Raw genomic sequence first — 15,707 nt, 5'->3', positions numbered from 1 at the left:
ACATCGCCTCTGTAAGGGTTAGTTTTATGTGTTAGTTTGTAGGCTACGGAACCATTTATTCAATCAAACACTAATTTATGGTATTCTGTAGATGTGATTAATGTCTACAATCAGTTGACTTTATTCTTATTTATTTAGTTTTGCTTTTTAGGGCCACATTCGCGGCATATGGAGGTTCCCAGGCTAAGGGTTGAATCAGAGCTGTAGCCGCTGGCCAACGCCAGAGCCACAGAAACTCGTGAACCAAGCTGTGTCTTTAACCTACATCATGGCTCATGGCAATCCCAGATCCTTAACCCACTGAGCGAGACCAGGGATCGAACCTGCAACATCATGGTTCCTAGTTGGATTCGTTTCCGCTGTGCCACAACAGGAACCCCATATAATCAGTTGACTTTAAATAAAGGAGGTTAGTTTAAACAATCTGGGTGGGCCTGATCTAATCAGTTGAAGAGCCTTATGAGCAAAAACTGAAGTTTCCCTGAGGAAGAAAAAACCCTGCCTTGAGATGGCAGCATCAACCCCTGCTCAGTGTTTCCAGCCTGAAGGCCTGCCCTGCAGATTTCAGGCTCGTCAGCACCTACAATCAGATGAGGCAATCCTTTGAGAATACATAGTGGAATATGGTGGCTCTCTGGAGAACCCTGCCTCGTACATCCTCCAATAAGAACATAAGCTCTATTCACTGTTGTATTCCCAGTATCTAGAATAGATCTTGGCACATAGATGATGCTCTGAAGTATTTGCTCCATGAATATTTATCCAAGGACCTGGCACTCCTCACTCCCTACACACAGACTCACTCTTTCCGAATCTCTTTCACCTTCATTGCATCTTTGCTTTTCTCCATGCCGCCCCCTTGTTCATGATCTCATTAACTCCTTTCTTTTTCGGTGTTATTGTAATACCACGTAAACTGCTCTGCAATGCCACCAATCATTCCCTGTTCTTTCCATCCCACTCATCCTTGCCAGATTTACCTTCCTAAAATAAAGTGCTAGCCACGTCACCCCTTATTCCATTCTGTTCTGTGCTAGGAACTGGGTGCAAAGATAAGACAAGGTCCCTTCCTTCAAGGTGGTATTGCAGGCCTTCAGGGGTCCCTTGGGAACTAAAGTGGAAAAGGCCATTGAAAGACCACACTCTTGGGTCACTGTCTTCTGTTCCTTGATCTTAAGCAAGTCTTAGTTTTCCAAATTTAGCTCCTCATGTGAGAAGTTACATATATATGATTATTTCTCTCTCTCTCTTTCTCTCTCTCTCTCTCTCTCTCTCTCTCTCTATATATATATATATATATATATATATATGCATATATATATATGTATGCATATATATATATGCATACACACATATATTCTGTACCTGTGGCATACAGAAGTTCCCAGGCCAGGGGTTGAATCAGAGCCAAAGCTGCAGGTCTACACCACAGCCACAGCAATGCCGCAACTGCGACCTACACCACAGCTCATGGAGATGCTGGATCCTTAACCCATGAGGGAGGCCGAGGATGAAACCTGTGTCCTTGTGGATACTAGTTGGGTTCGTTACCTCTGAGCCACAGTGGGAACTCCTGAGAAACACTTTATAGTTATGGAGTTTGCAAATGATTGAGTGTGTGTGTGTGAATAAATAATGCCCACAAAGCTTAAACCGTAAGTCCTGGCCTTCTTTAATTGTAAGCTACCACACATTTTATTAATACCGCCATTACATATTGTTTTTAGACACTATGTATATACGATGTTATCACTATGATTTCTACTCTAAAACTTTTTAATGCTGAAAGCAAGTAACTCTAAATTTAAAAAAATCAAAGAGAGAATTAGGGCAACAGAAACAGTACTGAAATGATACAGAGGGTGATTACGCTGGTTATTAACTAACATTAACTAGCATTCATTTATTCCTAGTAACTATATTTCTTGCATTGACTAAAAAGGAAGACTATAACCTTAAAATTGGAATGGCAAAACCATTTTTTCCCCTCCCAAATTGAAAGAAAAATGAACGTGACTAGACTAAAGAAATAAAGGACCAGGAAAAGAAGCTGGAGTTCTGTGAAATGCACTAATGGTTCAATAAACATCGCTAAGGCAAAGTCCATCTCAACTCATCCTTTTATGATTCTCAGTGGAGCGCTGTCCCTTCCCAGATTTTAACAAAGGCTGCAGGAGAAAGTACATACAGAGGAACATCAGGACAAGATATCCTATCTTCTAATAATCCTGACAGGCTGGAAATACAACAGAGGATTGACCAAAGCTCTTCTCCCTTATTCACTGAAGGGAAGCCAACATGTTGCAAAGAGTTCTTCGACGCCCTGACAAAAGATAATTGCCAACAACTGCAACATGGTGCTGAGACGATTATGAATAATGTAACATGCTCTCACATTTGGGGGCCAGTAAGGACAAATCCCGCTAAACTCGTTGCCACATGGATTGATTCTTGTTTTCTGTTGTCCTTGCATCTATATGTGTGAGTCCTTCCTCAATTAGCTGATGGGTTTGCCCGACCAGGAGATGGAAGGGGCTGTTCTGGGCTTTCTCTCTCACTTACTTGTGTAGGCTTTGTTAGACCCTGCACCCCACCACAGAGATCAGGATCCTGGGGTTTACCTTTTGGCACCAGTGCAAGCTGTTTCATTCCCCTTGATGAAACGGTTATCAAAGAACATGAGTCACGCAGGGACAGAAGAATCTCACTCTCCTAGGCAATGTGAATGGTTTAAACAAGATCTATTCGGTGCTTCTGTGGGGAGCTGAAATGCTTCTTCAGAGCCTCTGAATCTTTTTTGCAAAGCTGTCAATGAACTAAGAGTGAGTATTTAATGAAAGACACTAATAAATAAACAATATCTACTGGATATTGAATGCCAACTATGTACCAAGCATGTTACATACATTTAAAATTTTTTTTGTCTTTTTTTTTAAAGGGCCGCAGCCATGGCATATGGAGGTTCCCAGGCTAGGGGCTGAACCGGAGCTACAGCCGCTGGCCTACACTACAGCCACAGCAACCCCAGATTCGAGCAGTGTCTGCAACCTACACCATAGCTCATGGCAACGCTGGATCTTTAACCCACCTAGGGAAGCCAGGGATCGAACCTTCGTCCTCGTGGATGCTAGTCAGATCTGTTTCCACTGAGCCACGATGGGAACTCCCTATTGCTAATTTTTTAAAAATTGAATTAATTTTAAAAATTAAGGTATAGTTGATTTACAATGTTGTATTGATTTCTGCTGTACAGCAAAGTGATTCACTTATACATACATACATACACTCTCTTAAAAAATATTCTTTGCACTGTGATGTATCATAGGACATTGGATATAGTTCTCCTGTGCTCTACAGCAGGATCTTGTCTCTTGGAATGGGAGGCTGGGCTTAGCAGATGTAAGCTATTAAACACAGAGGGGATAAACAACAAGAGCCTATATATATATATATATTATTAATTCACAACAGCCATGTGAGGTAGACATTGTTATTTCCATTTTATGGAGGAGGAAGCTGAAGTTGGTTAAAGTAAACGACCCAAAGAGGTAGTCAATTGCAGAGCTAGGACTCAAACCCAATCTTACTGACGCTATTTGTACCCAAATCTATATGCCACCACCCTTCCTCCCACTGCTAAACTGTCACAAGCAAGGCAGGGGGAGTTAAAGGAATTCAGTTTTATTCTTTCCCAATGTATTTTTGTGCTCGAGCCTCAAGGGGGCAGTACCTTCATTACAGGGGTTCGGCGCTGAGCAAAACCAGAGCAAAAGTCATCAGCCTTAAGTGTATTTACTTGGCAACAGAAGAGAAAAGCTGTCAAATACTGGCCTCATCAGGCCTATGCTTGGCTCTCAGGCTGCTTACTTTATTTGGGAAGAAGGTAACACTGGCCTCTAAATGCTCTGTCCCCCCCATCCCTGCCCCACCAAGTCTGGTAAATGTTGGTTGGCAGCTGCACGATTTTCCACAAATTTTCTACTTTGTACCATGAAGTACTATAGAAAGAAATACACACACACACACACACACACACACACACACACACACACACACACACATACACACACACACACACGTTTTTAAAGCTCTTTCCAGACTGGTTTCTCTTTCTTGCCCCCGCTTTCTAAAATACTAATGTGGTATCACTCCCCAGATTTGAAGTGCTTCAGCTGCTCCCCACCGCCTACGGCACAAAGTCAAAATGTCTGAACACAGCACAGAAAGAAGGCTCACCCATCTGGCCCCCTCACATCTGCTCCACCCCCATGTTTATCCCACACTCTTGCCACAACTCTGGAATGCCCTTCTCACTTTTACAAAAGTTTTTGGTGTTGCAAATCTAGCTCATAATTCAAGTCACAGCTCAGATGTCCCTTCTCTTCCCCGAATATCCCCCCCCCCCTTTTTCAGACTTTGCCAAGGAGAGTCAGTTTCTTTTCCTTTTCTTCTCATTCTGTTTTCTCACATATGTGGCAGCAGCTGCGTATGCGTTCCAGTTTCAGAGTTTGAAGACTGCTCCTTAGCTTTGGCGTAATTTAACTTGCCTGTGGTTCAGTTTTCTATTCTATGTTTTATGACAATGTCTTTTAATTGACAAACTTCTGAAGTAATATTGCCTGCAATAACCCATCAGAGGGTTTTTATTACAAGGAAAGGACAAAGGACACAAAGAAGAACGAATGAAGCCCAGAGTTGGTTGAAGGAAAGAAATAACAAAGATTAGAACAGAAATAAATGAAATAGATGCTAAGAAGACAATGAGAAGATCAATGAAATGAAGATCTGGTTCTTTGAAAAGATAAACTAAATTTATAAGCCCTTCACTGGACTCACTAAGAAAAAAGAGAAAGGACCCAAATGCATAAAATCAGAAATGCAAAAGGAGGTACTAAAATTGATACCACAGAAGTACAAGTGATCTTGAGAGACTATTATAAAAAATTGTATGCCAACAAATTGGACAACCTAGAAGAAAGAGAGAAATTTCTAGAAACATACAACCTACCAAGACTGAATGTTATAAAACAGAAATTCTGAAAAGACTAATTACTACTAAAGAGATTGAATCTGTAATCAAAAACCTTCAACAAGTAAAAGTTCAGGACCAGACAAAGTTACTGAATTTTACAAATACTCAAAGAAGAACCAGTACCAACCCTTCTTAAATTCTTCCAAAAAGGTAAAAAAGATGAGGGAACTTGTCTAGACTCATTTTAAAATTACAAGGTAATTTTATCATTGTCCTGCTACCAAAACCAGACAAGGGCCTCACAAGAACGGAAAATTACAGGAGATCCCATTGTGGCTCGGTGGGTGGAGAACTCAACATGGTGTCTGCAAGGATGTGGGTTCAATCCCTGGCCTTGCTCAGTGGGTTAAGGATCTGGTGTTGTCACAAGCTGTGGTGTAGGTCACAGATGTAGCTCAGATCTGGCATTACTGTGGCTGTGGTGTATGCTGGAAGCTGCAGCTCTGATTCGACCCCTAGCCTGGGAACTTCCATTTGCTGCATGAGCAGCCATAAAAAGGAAACAAAAACAAAATAAAAAAGAAAAGAAAATTACAGGCTAATATCAGTGATAAACAGATGCAATAATCCTCAACAAAATGTTAGCAAACTGAATTTGGCAATACATTCAAGTGATCACACACCATGCACAGGCTGGCAGCTGCAACTCTGATTTGACCCCCAGCCCAGGAACTTCCATATGCCATGGGTACAGCCATTAAAAAAAGAGTCATATGATCACCTCTATAGATGCAAAAAAGCACTTGACAAAATTCAACATTCATTTATGATAAAAACGCTCAACAAAGCAGGTGTGGAGGGAAAGTACCTCAACAGTATAGGTCAGATATGACAAACTCACAGATAACATCATATTCAATAGTGAAAATCTGAGAGGATGTCCACATCAGCCACTTTTATTTGACATAGTATTAAAAGTACTAGCCAGGGCATGTAAGTAAGAAAAGGAAATAAAAGACATCCAAATTGGAAAGGAAGAAGTAAAACTGTCACTACCTGCAGATAACATGATATTATATAGAGAAACCCCTAGTGACTCCTTTAAAAATTGTTACATGAATTCAGTAAAGTTGTAGGATATAAAATCAATACACAAAAATCTATTGTAATTCTATACATTAATAATAAACTATCAGATAGAGAAATGAAGAACAATCTCATTTACAATGGCATCAAAAAAGAATAAAATACCTAGGAATAAATTTAACCGATGAGGTTAAAGACCTATACACTGAAAACAAGACATTCCTGAAAGAAATTGAAGAAGACACAAATAAATGTAAAGATACTCCATGCTTATTGAAATGGAAGAATCAATATTGTTCAAATATCCATACTACCTAGAGCAATCTATAGATTCAATGCAATCCCTCTTGAAACTGCATTAGCATTTTTCAAAGAAATAGAACAAATAATCCTAAAATTTGTATGGAACCATCAAAAAATTCCAAACAGCCCAAGCAATATGGAGAAGGTACAACAAAGCTGAAGGCATCCTATGCCTTGATTTCAAACTTTATCACAAAGCTACAGTAATTAGAACAGTATGGTACTGGCATAAAAACAGGCACATAGATCAATGGAACAGAAGAGAGAGCCCAGATATAAACCCACACATATATGGTCAATTAATTTACGACAAAGGAGCCAAGAACATACAGTTGGGAAAGGACTGTCTTGCCAATAAAAGGTGTTGGGAAAACAGGAGAGCTACATGCAAACAAATGAAACTCGACCACTCTCTTACACCATATATACAGAAATTAACTCAAAATAGATTAAAGACTTGAACATAAGGCCTGAAATCCTAAAACTCCTAGAAGAAAACATAAGTGGTAAGCTCCTTGACATAGGCTTTGGAGATGATTTTCTACATCTGACACCAAAGTTAAAAGCAACAAAAGCAAAAATACCCAAGTGGGACCATCTCAAACTAAAAAGCTTCTGCACAGCAAAGGGAACCAACAACAAAATAAAAAGGAAGGCTTCTGAATTGGAGAAAATATTTGCAAATCAGGTATCTGATAAGGAGCTAATATCCAAAATATATAAAGAGCTCATACAACTCAATAGCCAAAACCCTCTAAATGTTGTGATTAAAGAATGGGCAGAGGAAATGAATAGACATTTTCCCAAAAAAGACACACAGGTTACCAGCAGGCACATGAAATACACTCAACATTATTATCTGGAAAATGTAAATCAAAACGCACATTTGTCAGAAGGGCTATTATCAAAAAGACAATAAAACCATAAATAACAATTGTTGGTAAAGATGTGGAAAAAAGGGAACTTTCATGCACTCTTGGTGGGAACGTAAATTGGTATAAACACTATGGGGAACGGGATGGAGGTTCCTCAAAAAATTAGAAATAGAACTACCATATGATCCAGCAATTCCACTTCTGGGTATTTATCCCACAAAAATGAAAACACTAATTCAAAAAGATATATGTACCCCCTTGTTCACTGCGGCAGTACTTACAATAGCCAGACATGGAAACAACCTAAGTGTCCACTGATGGACAAACGGATAAAGGAATTGTGGTATATGTACACAAAAAAATATTATTAGCCCTGAGATCTTGAAATCCTGCCATTTGTGAAGACACGATGGACCTCGAGGGCATTATGTTATGTGAGATAAATCAGACAGGGAAAGACAAATACTGCACTAGCCCTTTTATTTATGTAGAATTTACAACAAACAAGCAAACAAACACAAGCTCACAGATGCAGAGAACAGATTTGTGGTTGCCAGAGGTGTGGCGTGAGTAGTAGAAGAAACAGGTTAGGGGGTCAAAAGTAAAAAGACAAAGAAAAGAATAAAGAAAAGAAAGGAAAAAGAAAGAGACAAAGACAACGGTTTAACCGCTTAGTTAATATCATTCCAATGTACTGATAACCAGTGATTACATGTTGATCTTACATACAGACACTTTAAAAATTATTTTATCTGTCCTAATACATTTTTCAATAACAGACAATTATGGAGTTCCCATCATGGCTCAGTGGTTAACGAATCCGACTAGGAACCATGGGGTTTTGGGTTCAGGATCCCTAGGATCCCTGCCCTTGCTCAGTGGGTTAAGGATCCGGCATTGCCGTGAGCTGTGGTGTAGGTCGCAGACGTGGCTCGGATCCTGCATTGCTGTGGCTCTGGCGTAGGCTGGCGGCTACAGCTCCAATTGGACCCCTAGCCTGGGAACCTCCATATGCCAATGGGAAGCGACCCTAGAAAAGGCAAAAAGACAAAAAAAAAAAAAAAAAAAAAGGCAATTATTCTGTTGGTATAAAATATCTCTTGCTAATATTTTTACCCAAACACATTTTAAGACTTCGGATAAATGTATTAAAACACTTGTAAGAAATTTCCTAGCTAAAACTGGAAATTAAACGAGATCATTCTTGCTCATAATTGGCCTTTATTTTTAAATTCGGTAATAGTTCACAGTATAAACAGTCTTATACACTTTCAGTGAGAAAGAAAATTGATGTAATCTTTGGTAAGGGCAACGTGCAGAGTGAATCAATTTTGAAATGCATAACTCTTTTGATCTAGTTTTTAAAAAATACAGTTTAGATTTATATCTTCAAAGTGAGAATAAATTAAAGTTGTCAAAAGAAAAAAAGGACACAAAACATTACCTGGGAAGTAAATGCCATAGTGTTTTGGCTTTTCATTTTTGTTTTTTCAAATCATTTATTTACATATGGGCAAAATTAAAGTATTTTAACAACTAGTACAGCACAGCACTGACCCTTCATAATGGAAGCATTTTTGTTCATTTTTATGGACTCTAAAATATGAAAGAATTCTGCCTTTTTCCAGGGGCCTAACAAGGACATGATAGGGTTGACGAGCCAGTGGTCTGCTCAGATTGTCTGGCAGACACCACACAGGGCCATTCCTTCCATGCCAATCACATTTTGGGAACATCGATTTATGGGTCTGAGCACATTTCAGTTAGAAAGACCAAAATGGCGCCGGTGATGCCACTTACAGAATAGTGACTGAGCCTAGACAGTGTAATGGATATCAAAGAAGAGAAATTCCTACTCAGGAATTCCACTGCTACTCAGGTATTCCATTCCTACTGAGAGGATGTGCTTTCACTGATTTTCTTAAGTAGGATTCCATGCCATCCATGCTCCTGAAATCAGGTGAATTCAGTGAGAACCTCACCAGAATCTTGACTGCTGTAGCTTTGAAAAAGACATGGAAATCACTGGCTTTTTCTGTGCATTATCTTTGGCACAAATGCCCTGCCTGTGGTCCAGTACCTGGCAATCCACGCACTCAGGGTATCATGAAATGTGCTGTATTATGCAAATCAATAGGCTTATTCTCCATTCCTGTTACTGAGAAAAGAGCCTTGCTGACATAGTGGGCACTTTAGTATAGTCTAGGATGGAAGGTGAGTATCTTAGTTATACATGAGGAAGTTTGAAAAAAGAATATTTCTGCCTGTTGTTAAAGAGATTTTAAGGAGTTCCCGTCACAGTGTTGCTGTGAGCTGTGGTGCAGGTTGCAGATGTGGCTCGGATCTCGAGTTGTTGTGGCTCTGGTGTAGGCCAGTGGCTACAGCTCCAATTAGACCCCTAGCCTGGGAACCTCCATATGCTGCGAGAGCGGCCCAAGAAATGCCACAAAGACAAAAAAAAAAAAAAAAAAAAGGGAGATTTTAAAACTGATACCAGAACTCACTACTAGGAATGCTGAGTTCTGAGGAAAAGTAGAAAGGTGAAAACAAAATGACAAATTCATGAACATCTAACAGGTATGTGATAGGACTTTCTGCAGAATATTGTGCTAGGCACTGGGGTCCAAAGATGAATCAGACATGCCTCCTGCTGGTGATGTGTTTTAAATACTGAATTGGCAGGCTGATGGGAACATGCACCTCCATACTGTGTAGAACCTGAAAGCTCGGGCTGGGGGTAAAGCAGATTTCCTTTTTAATCTTGGCTGACTATTTTGAAATAACCCCTTAACCTCTCCGAGCCTTAGTTTCTTCATTTATAAAATGAGGATAATAATAGTACCCAATTGAACTTCTCATTAACAGTGTTCATCCAACATGATGGCTCTCCATCTTTCAGGCATAGGGGAAGATTACAAGCTGTCCTGGTGGTAGCTATGGCAATGTGACTAATCCTGGCCAAAAAACTATGAAGAGAAATAACAGATTTCATTTCAGGCGAAGGTACTTAATTACTGACCTGTCAATTAACAATGTTCAAGATGGAGATGGCGTTGTCAGCCGTCATGAGCAGACGTTCCTTGCTGATTCACACGTGATCGTAAAACATAAGGTGTCCTTACTGTATTAAGCCACTAAGAGTGGGGAAATTTTCTTGGTTGTTGTTGCTGCAGCAAAAGTAGTCTATCCTGACTAGTAAATACCTTATGGGGTTGTTGTAAGGATGAAATACTTGTTTATAAAGTACTTAGTTAGTGCTCAGTGGATAATAGTGACATTGACCTATTTTCGTGATGCTAGTACAACAGGCAAAGGGACACATCATAAACAGATACAAGTAAAAGTGCCATAGACTTCAAGGAGAGGAGCAGTTCCTTTGTGGGGAGGTTGGGAAACTAGGATGGGAAGGACCTGCAAGTGTGGAGACTGGAGGAAAGAAATCCAAGGAGAAGGAATTTCCATGAGAAAAAGAAACCATAATAGTGTCACTGGTATGAGAAACTCAGCTGGATTGAAAGCTAGACTATTTCAGAAACAGGAGCAGGAAATACAGTTGAAAAAAAAAATGGCTCCAAATCAGTGTTCTGAAAGCGCCTAGATGGGCGGAGCAGAAGGCGGTATGAAGCGAGGAACATAATCATAGACCCGAGCCAGACTTTCCCTCACTCCTTGCGATGATCGACTTTTCATCAAGTTCCTTCCTTCAGAGCCGTCTCCTCTTGCTCCATCTCTTGTATAGAAAGACCTTGCAGTGGTGACCGTGCAGTGCTGTGGGGCTGGTGAAGGAGACGCCAGCCTTTCCCCACCATAAACTCAACCTAACCAGCCCAGCACCTCTCGGTGGGAGGTGATCCCCCGCTCCTGGGCTTGGTCTGAAATGTTTGGAGCAATTTTGAGAAACTGCGTGTCTCTGATGTCCCCTATTTAGGTTATGTAAACATCATTTTTTTTTTTTTAAAGTAGAAAGAAGAAAAGTAAAGGGAAAAAAGAGCTGTCACACAGAACCAGTACTAACTACATCATTGCTGTTATAAACACAGTTTGTTTTGGCAAGCTGATACGCTATGCTGGCCGTTTTACCTGATGGAAGGAGGGGAAAAAAGAACGCAATAAAGTAAATTATTGTTCACCTCACTAGCACAAACACTGCCCTTCTGTGAAAGAGCCGGGTCTGTTTGCAGGCCCACGATAACAAGCTGGAATCACTGTGGGGAAAGCAAATTTCTTAAAGCTGGGATAGATTTGACCTGGATTACTTAGGGTTCTTAGACAGTTGGATCACAGTAAGGTGGGGGTTTCCGAGGCAGACTTTTAGCCAAAACCACAGCCCCAGAGAGATGAGCAAAGGGCAGAGCACTCACTGGGGCTGAGGTGTCAAATCCATAGCAGAGGTAGCTGTGTCTTGGAAAGGGTGCTGGCCCAGAAGTCAGAAAACCTAGCTGCGCTTTGGGCCCTGTGACCCCGAGTTAAGGTTTTCTCTTAGTTAAATAAAGGAGTGTTAACGGCCCCTGCCCTATCTGTAGTAGAGGCTGTTGGGAGATGAAAATTAGACATTACACATAAAGGAGCTTTGTTAACAGTTGAGTGCTTTTCAAAGTATTATAATAAATAGCCACTTATTTCACCCAGTAGTCCATAGGATTGGGGTTAAATAGCATTAAAGAAAAACCAACACCACTTGAAGAACGAAGGAGCTGCCTCAGATCCTCTGGCTACTAAACTCTGATTTTTTAGTGGCTAGAAGAAACTGATCCTTTGAGAATGCAAGTTTCGAGGGAACTGCAGAATCTTCTTATAACCTGTCTCATTCCTTCGGGTTCTGGTGGAGGGAATCTCTGTGCTTAAAACTTGACCCTGGTCTAATTATACTGTTGGGCTGTGGCAGCAAAGCTGGTTGGCTTTTGTCCCAAGTGTCTAGTTGATGACTATAACTGGGGATCAGGACATTTGAAGTCAGAATGCCATATTTAACAAGGTTATTACAGTTCAAGACTTCTTTCCTAAGGTGGCATTTGCTCTGTTGCAAATACAACAGAAGAGAACACATCATACATCATTGACCAATGCTGCCATCGCCTTTCATCTTTCCTTCCTTTAATCTCTATATTAAGAGATAGCTAATTTTTGGCAGTTGATCCACCAAAATCCAAAGAAATCAAAGAAAAATGATTAGAAAGCACCATCAGCAAACTCTGAACTTACATTTTATGTATATTTGACTAATGTAAAAAGTTAACTTTTTTTTTTTTTTAAGTCCACAGCATTGGGTTTTTTCTTTTTCTTTTTTTTCTTTTTTTTTTTTTTTTTTTTTTTGGTACTGTGAAATTTTCTTACTTTCTTTTATTTTATTTTTTAGGGCTGTTCCCTCAGCATATGGCTATTCCCAGGCTAGGGGTCAAACTGGCACTACAGTTGCTGGCCTACACCACAGCCACAGCAACAGGATTTCTGAGCCGTGTCTGCGACCTACACCACACCTCATGGCAACACCAGATCCTCAACCCACTGAGAGAGACCAGGCATCGAACCTGCAATCTCATGGATACTAGTCAGGTTCGTTACTCCTAAGCCACAATGGGAACTCCCTCTTTCATTATTTTAAATGAAGGTTTAACACACAGTAACATGCATAAACCCTTAGCTGGCTGATTTCTTAAGGATGCATATATTTATGTGCACACTACCCAGATGAATATGCACATTGTTTCTCGCACCCCAGAGAGCTCTCTCCAACTCTGGACCAGGCAGCACCAACCTCTTGCCATGAATCCATCGTTACGACTGCTGTCACCACAGATTAGCTTTGCTTGTGACTGATTTTCATATAAATGGAATCATAAAGTATCTATTCTGTTTGTGCAGCTTCTTTGGTTCAATGTAATGTTTTCAGATTCATCTATGCTTTGATGTATATGGATTACTTGTTTCTTTTCATTGCTGACTGGTATTCCACTGTATGAATGTATCCCAACTGATAGATTTTTCTATTGTTAGACATGGGGGTTATTTTCATTTTTTGGCTATTACAAAGGAATGTGCTATGATGACCCTTCTTGTACAAGTTTTTCTGTGAATGTATGCATTCATTTTCCTTGGGTGTATATCCAAGAGTGAAATTGCTGGGTTAGAAGATGCTTAACTTCAGTAGAAGCTGACAAGTTTCCAAAGTAGTTGTGCCCTTTTAAACTCCCACCACACCATAGAACTTTTAATTTGGCAGAGTATGTAAAATTATATTCCTGAAAGAATGAGTTTTTTAAATAATGCTTTTCATCAATAATGACTATTGAGTGGGAAGTTTACACCAACTTAAATTTGAAAAATGTAGTTAATGGCTCAGCTGTTGTATTTATTTATGGTAAAGAAAGATTAAAGAAAAGGAGAGAAAAATAAAAATTCATAAATTGTATAACTTTTTTTCTATTAACCCCAAAGCATCATAAAAACAAAAAATACTTATGTGAAAAAAACACCCTTTACCAAAATAAGAACACAAAATGTTAAAAATAGTTAACATCAGAGTTCCCATCATGGCTCAGTGGTTAACGAATCCAACTAGGAACCATGAGGTTGCAGGTTTGATCCCTGGCCTTGTTCAGTGGGTTAACGATTCAGCATCGCCCTGAGCTGTGGTGTAGGTTGCAGACGTGGCTCGGATCCCGCGTTGCTGCGGCTCTGGCATAGGCCGGTGGTTACAGCTCCGATTTGACCCCTCGCCTGGGAACCTCCAAGTGCTGCAGGAGCAGCCCTAGAAAAAGGCATAAAGACAAAAAAAAAAAAAAAAAAAAAGTTAACATCACATTTTATCAGTTCTATGCCATGTCATTTTCCTCTCACATTTTAACATCTCTGCAGTTCGGACGCATCTTATCATCAATGACGATTTACATTAAATCTGCCAACTACAGATTGTCGCTTGCCATCTGGTTCTGTAAGAATGAAGTCACTAGCCACTGTGGCCCCTGACCTTCAACAGGCCATGAAAGGAGTTCAGGGTGGAGATCAGGAAGGAAGCACTATGGCCTCTGGAAAAACTGGCACAATAGGCCTTGAAGTAGGTATTTTCAGAAGAAGGTTGTATAAGCCCAATTCCTTGCATCTTCTCATATGTAGAAAAATACTATTAATGAACAGAGCCATCTGCTCCTTGTGAATAGCATCATCCTTCTGCCAAAATGTGTGTGTGTGTGACAGTACCCCCCCCCCACTAAAATCACCCCTCCCCTCTTTGTAGCAGTTCCTCAGAGCTGTCTGAGAGGCTGTCTCCAGGGCTATAGTCTTCAGTGAGCCCCAAATCAAACTTAACTCACAACTCTCATTTTGTGCAATTTTTTTAAGTCATCAGACACAATATGGGAAGAGTTTAAGTTACTCAAGAATAATATTTCAGGAGTTCCCGTCGTGGCGCAGTGGTTAACGAATCCGACTAGGAACCATGAGGTCGCGGGTTCAGTCCCTGCCCTTGCTCAGTGGGTTAACAATCCGGCGTTGCTGTGAGCTGTGGTGTAGGTCGCAGACGCGGCTCGGATCCCGCGTTGCTGTGGCTCTGGCGTAGGCCGGTGGCTACAGCTCCAATTCAACCCCTAGCCTGGGAACCTCCATATGCTGCGGGAGCGGCCCAAGAAATAGCAACAACAACAACAACAACAACAACAAAAGACAAAAAAAAAAAAAAAAAAAAGGAATAATATTTCAGAGAAATCAAAGACATGGCAATTAAAAACAAGAGCTACCTTCGTATTTGGCTGTCACATGAGTAAGATATTTAAAAATGGTACTACATCTTGGTTCCAAAAGAAGAGTAATACAAGCACATCCTGCTAGTGGGGTGTAAATTGTTACCAACTTTCAAGAAAGCAGTTTGATAAAACTTATCAAGATCCTTTGGAAATCACTTTTGACCCAGGAAGTTTACTTTTAGAAATATAGCTGAAGGGGTAAATACAGAAAAAAAATAATGTCATGATTTTATAAGGATCAATACTGGAGGCAATTTAAAAGCCCAACAAGAGCAGGGGCAGTTAAATAAACTCCAATAATGGACTACTATGCAACCACTTAAATATTTTAAGATAATTTCTTAAGTTAGAAGGAAATGCTTACTCTATAGTGTTAAATGAGAAAGTAGAATAAAAATTGTATTGATAGGAGTTCCTGTTGTGGCTCAGCAGGTTACAAAATCCGACTAGTATCCATGAGGATTCAGGTTCCATCCCTGGTCCTGCTCAGTGGGTTTAGGATCTGGCATTGCTGTGAGCTGTGGTGTAGGTCACAGACACAGTTTGGATCCTGCATTGCTGTGGCTGTGGTGTAGGCCTGCAGCTGCAGCTCTGATTCCACCCCTAGCCTGGGAACTTCCATGTGCCACAGGTGTGGCTGTAAAAAAGCAAGAAAAAAAAAATTGTATTAATGGCCTAACCCTACAATGTTTAACAACATACATAGGATGTTTATATATACATTATAAAAAT

At 40.2% G+C, this 15,707-nt stretch overlaps 1 protein-coding gene across 1 annotated transcript in view; it reads right to left on the bottom strand.

The window, feature by feature from the left end:
• Positions 1 to 15,707, bottom strand: part of RNF150 (ring finger protein 150) — a 242,481-nt gene that overhangs the window by 57,544 nt on the left and 169,230 nt on the right.

Source organism: Sus scrofa, chromosome 8, assembly GCF_000003025.6.
Source record: "Sus scrofa isolate TJ Tabasco breed Duroc chromosome 8, Sscrofa11.1, whole genome shotgun sequence".
Classification (NCBI taxonomy): domain Eukaryota; kingdom Metazoa; phylum Chordata; class Mammalia; order Artiodactyla; family Suidae; genus Sus; species Sus scrofa.
The sequence above is the reverse complement of the archived record's forward strand: the minus strand, read 5'-3'. Positions and strand labels throughout refer to the sequence as shown.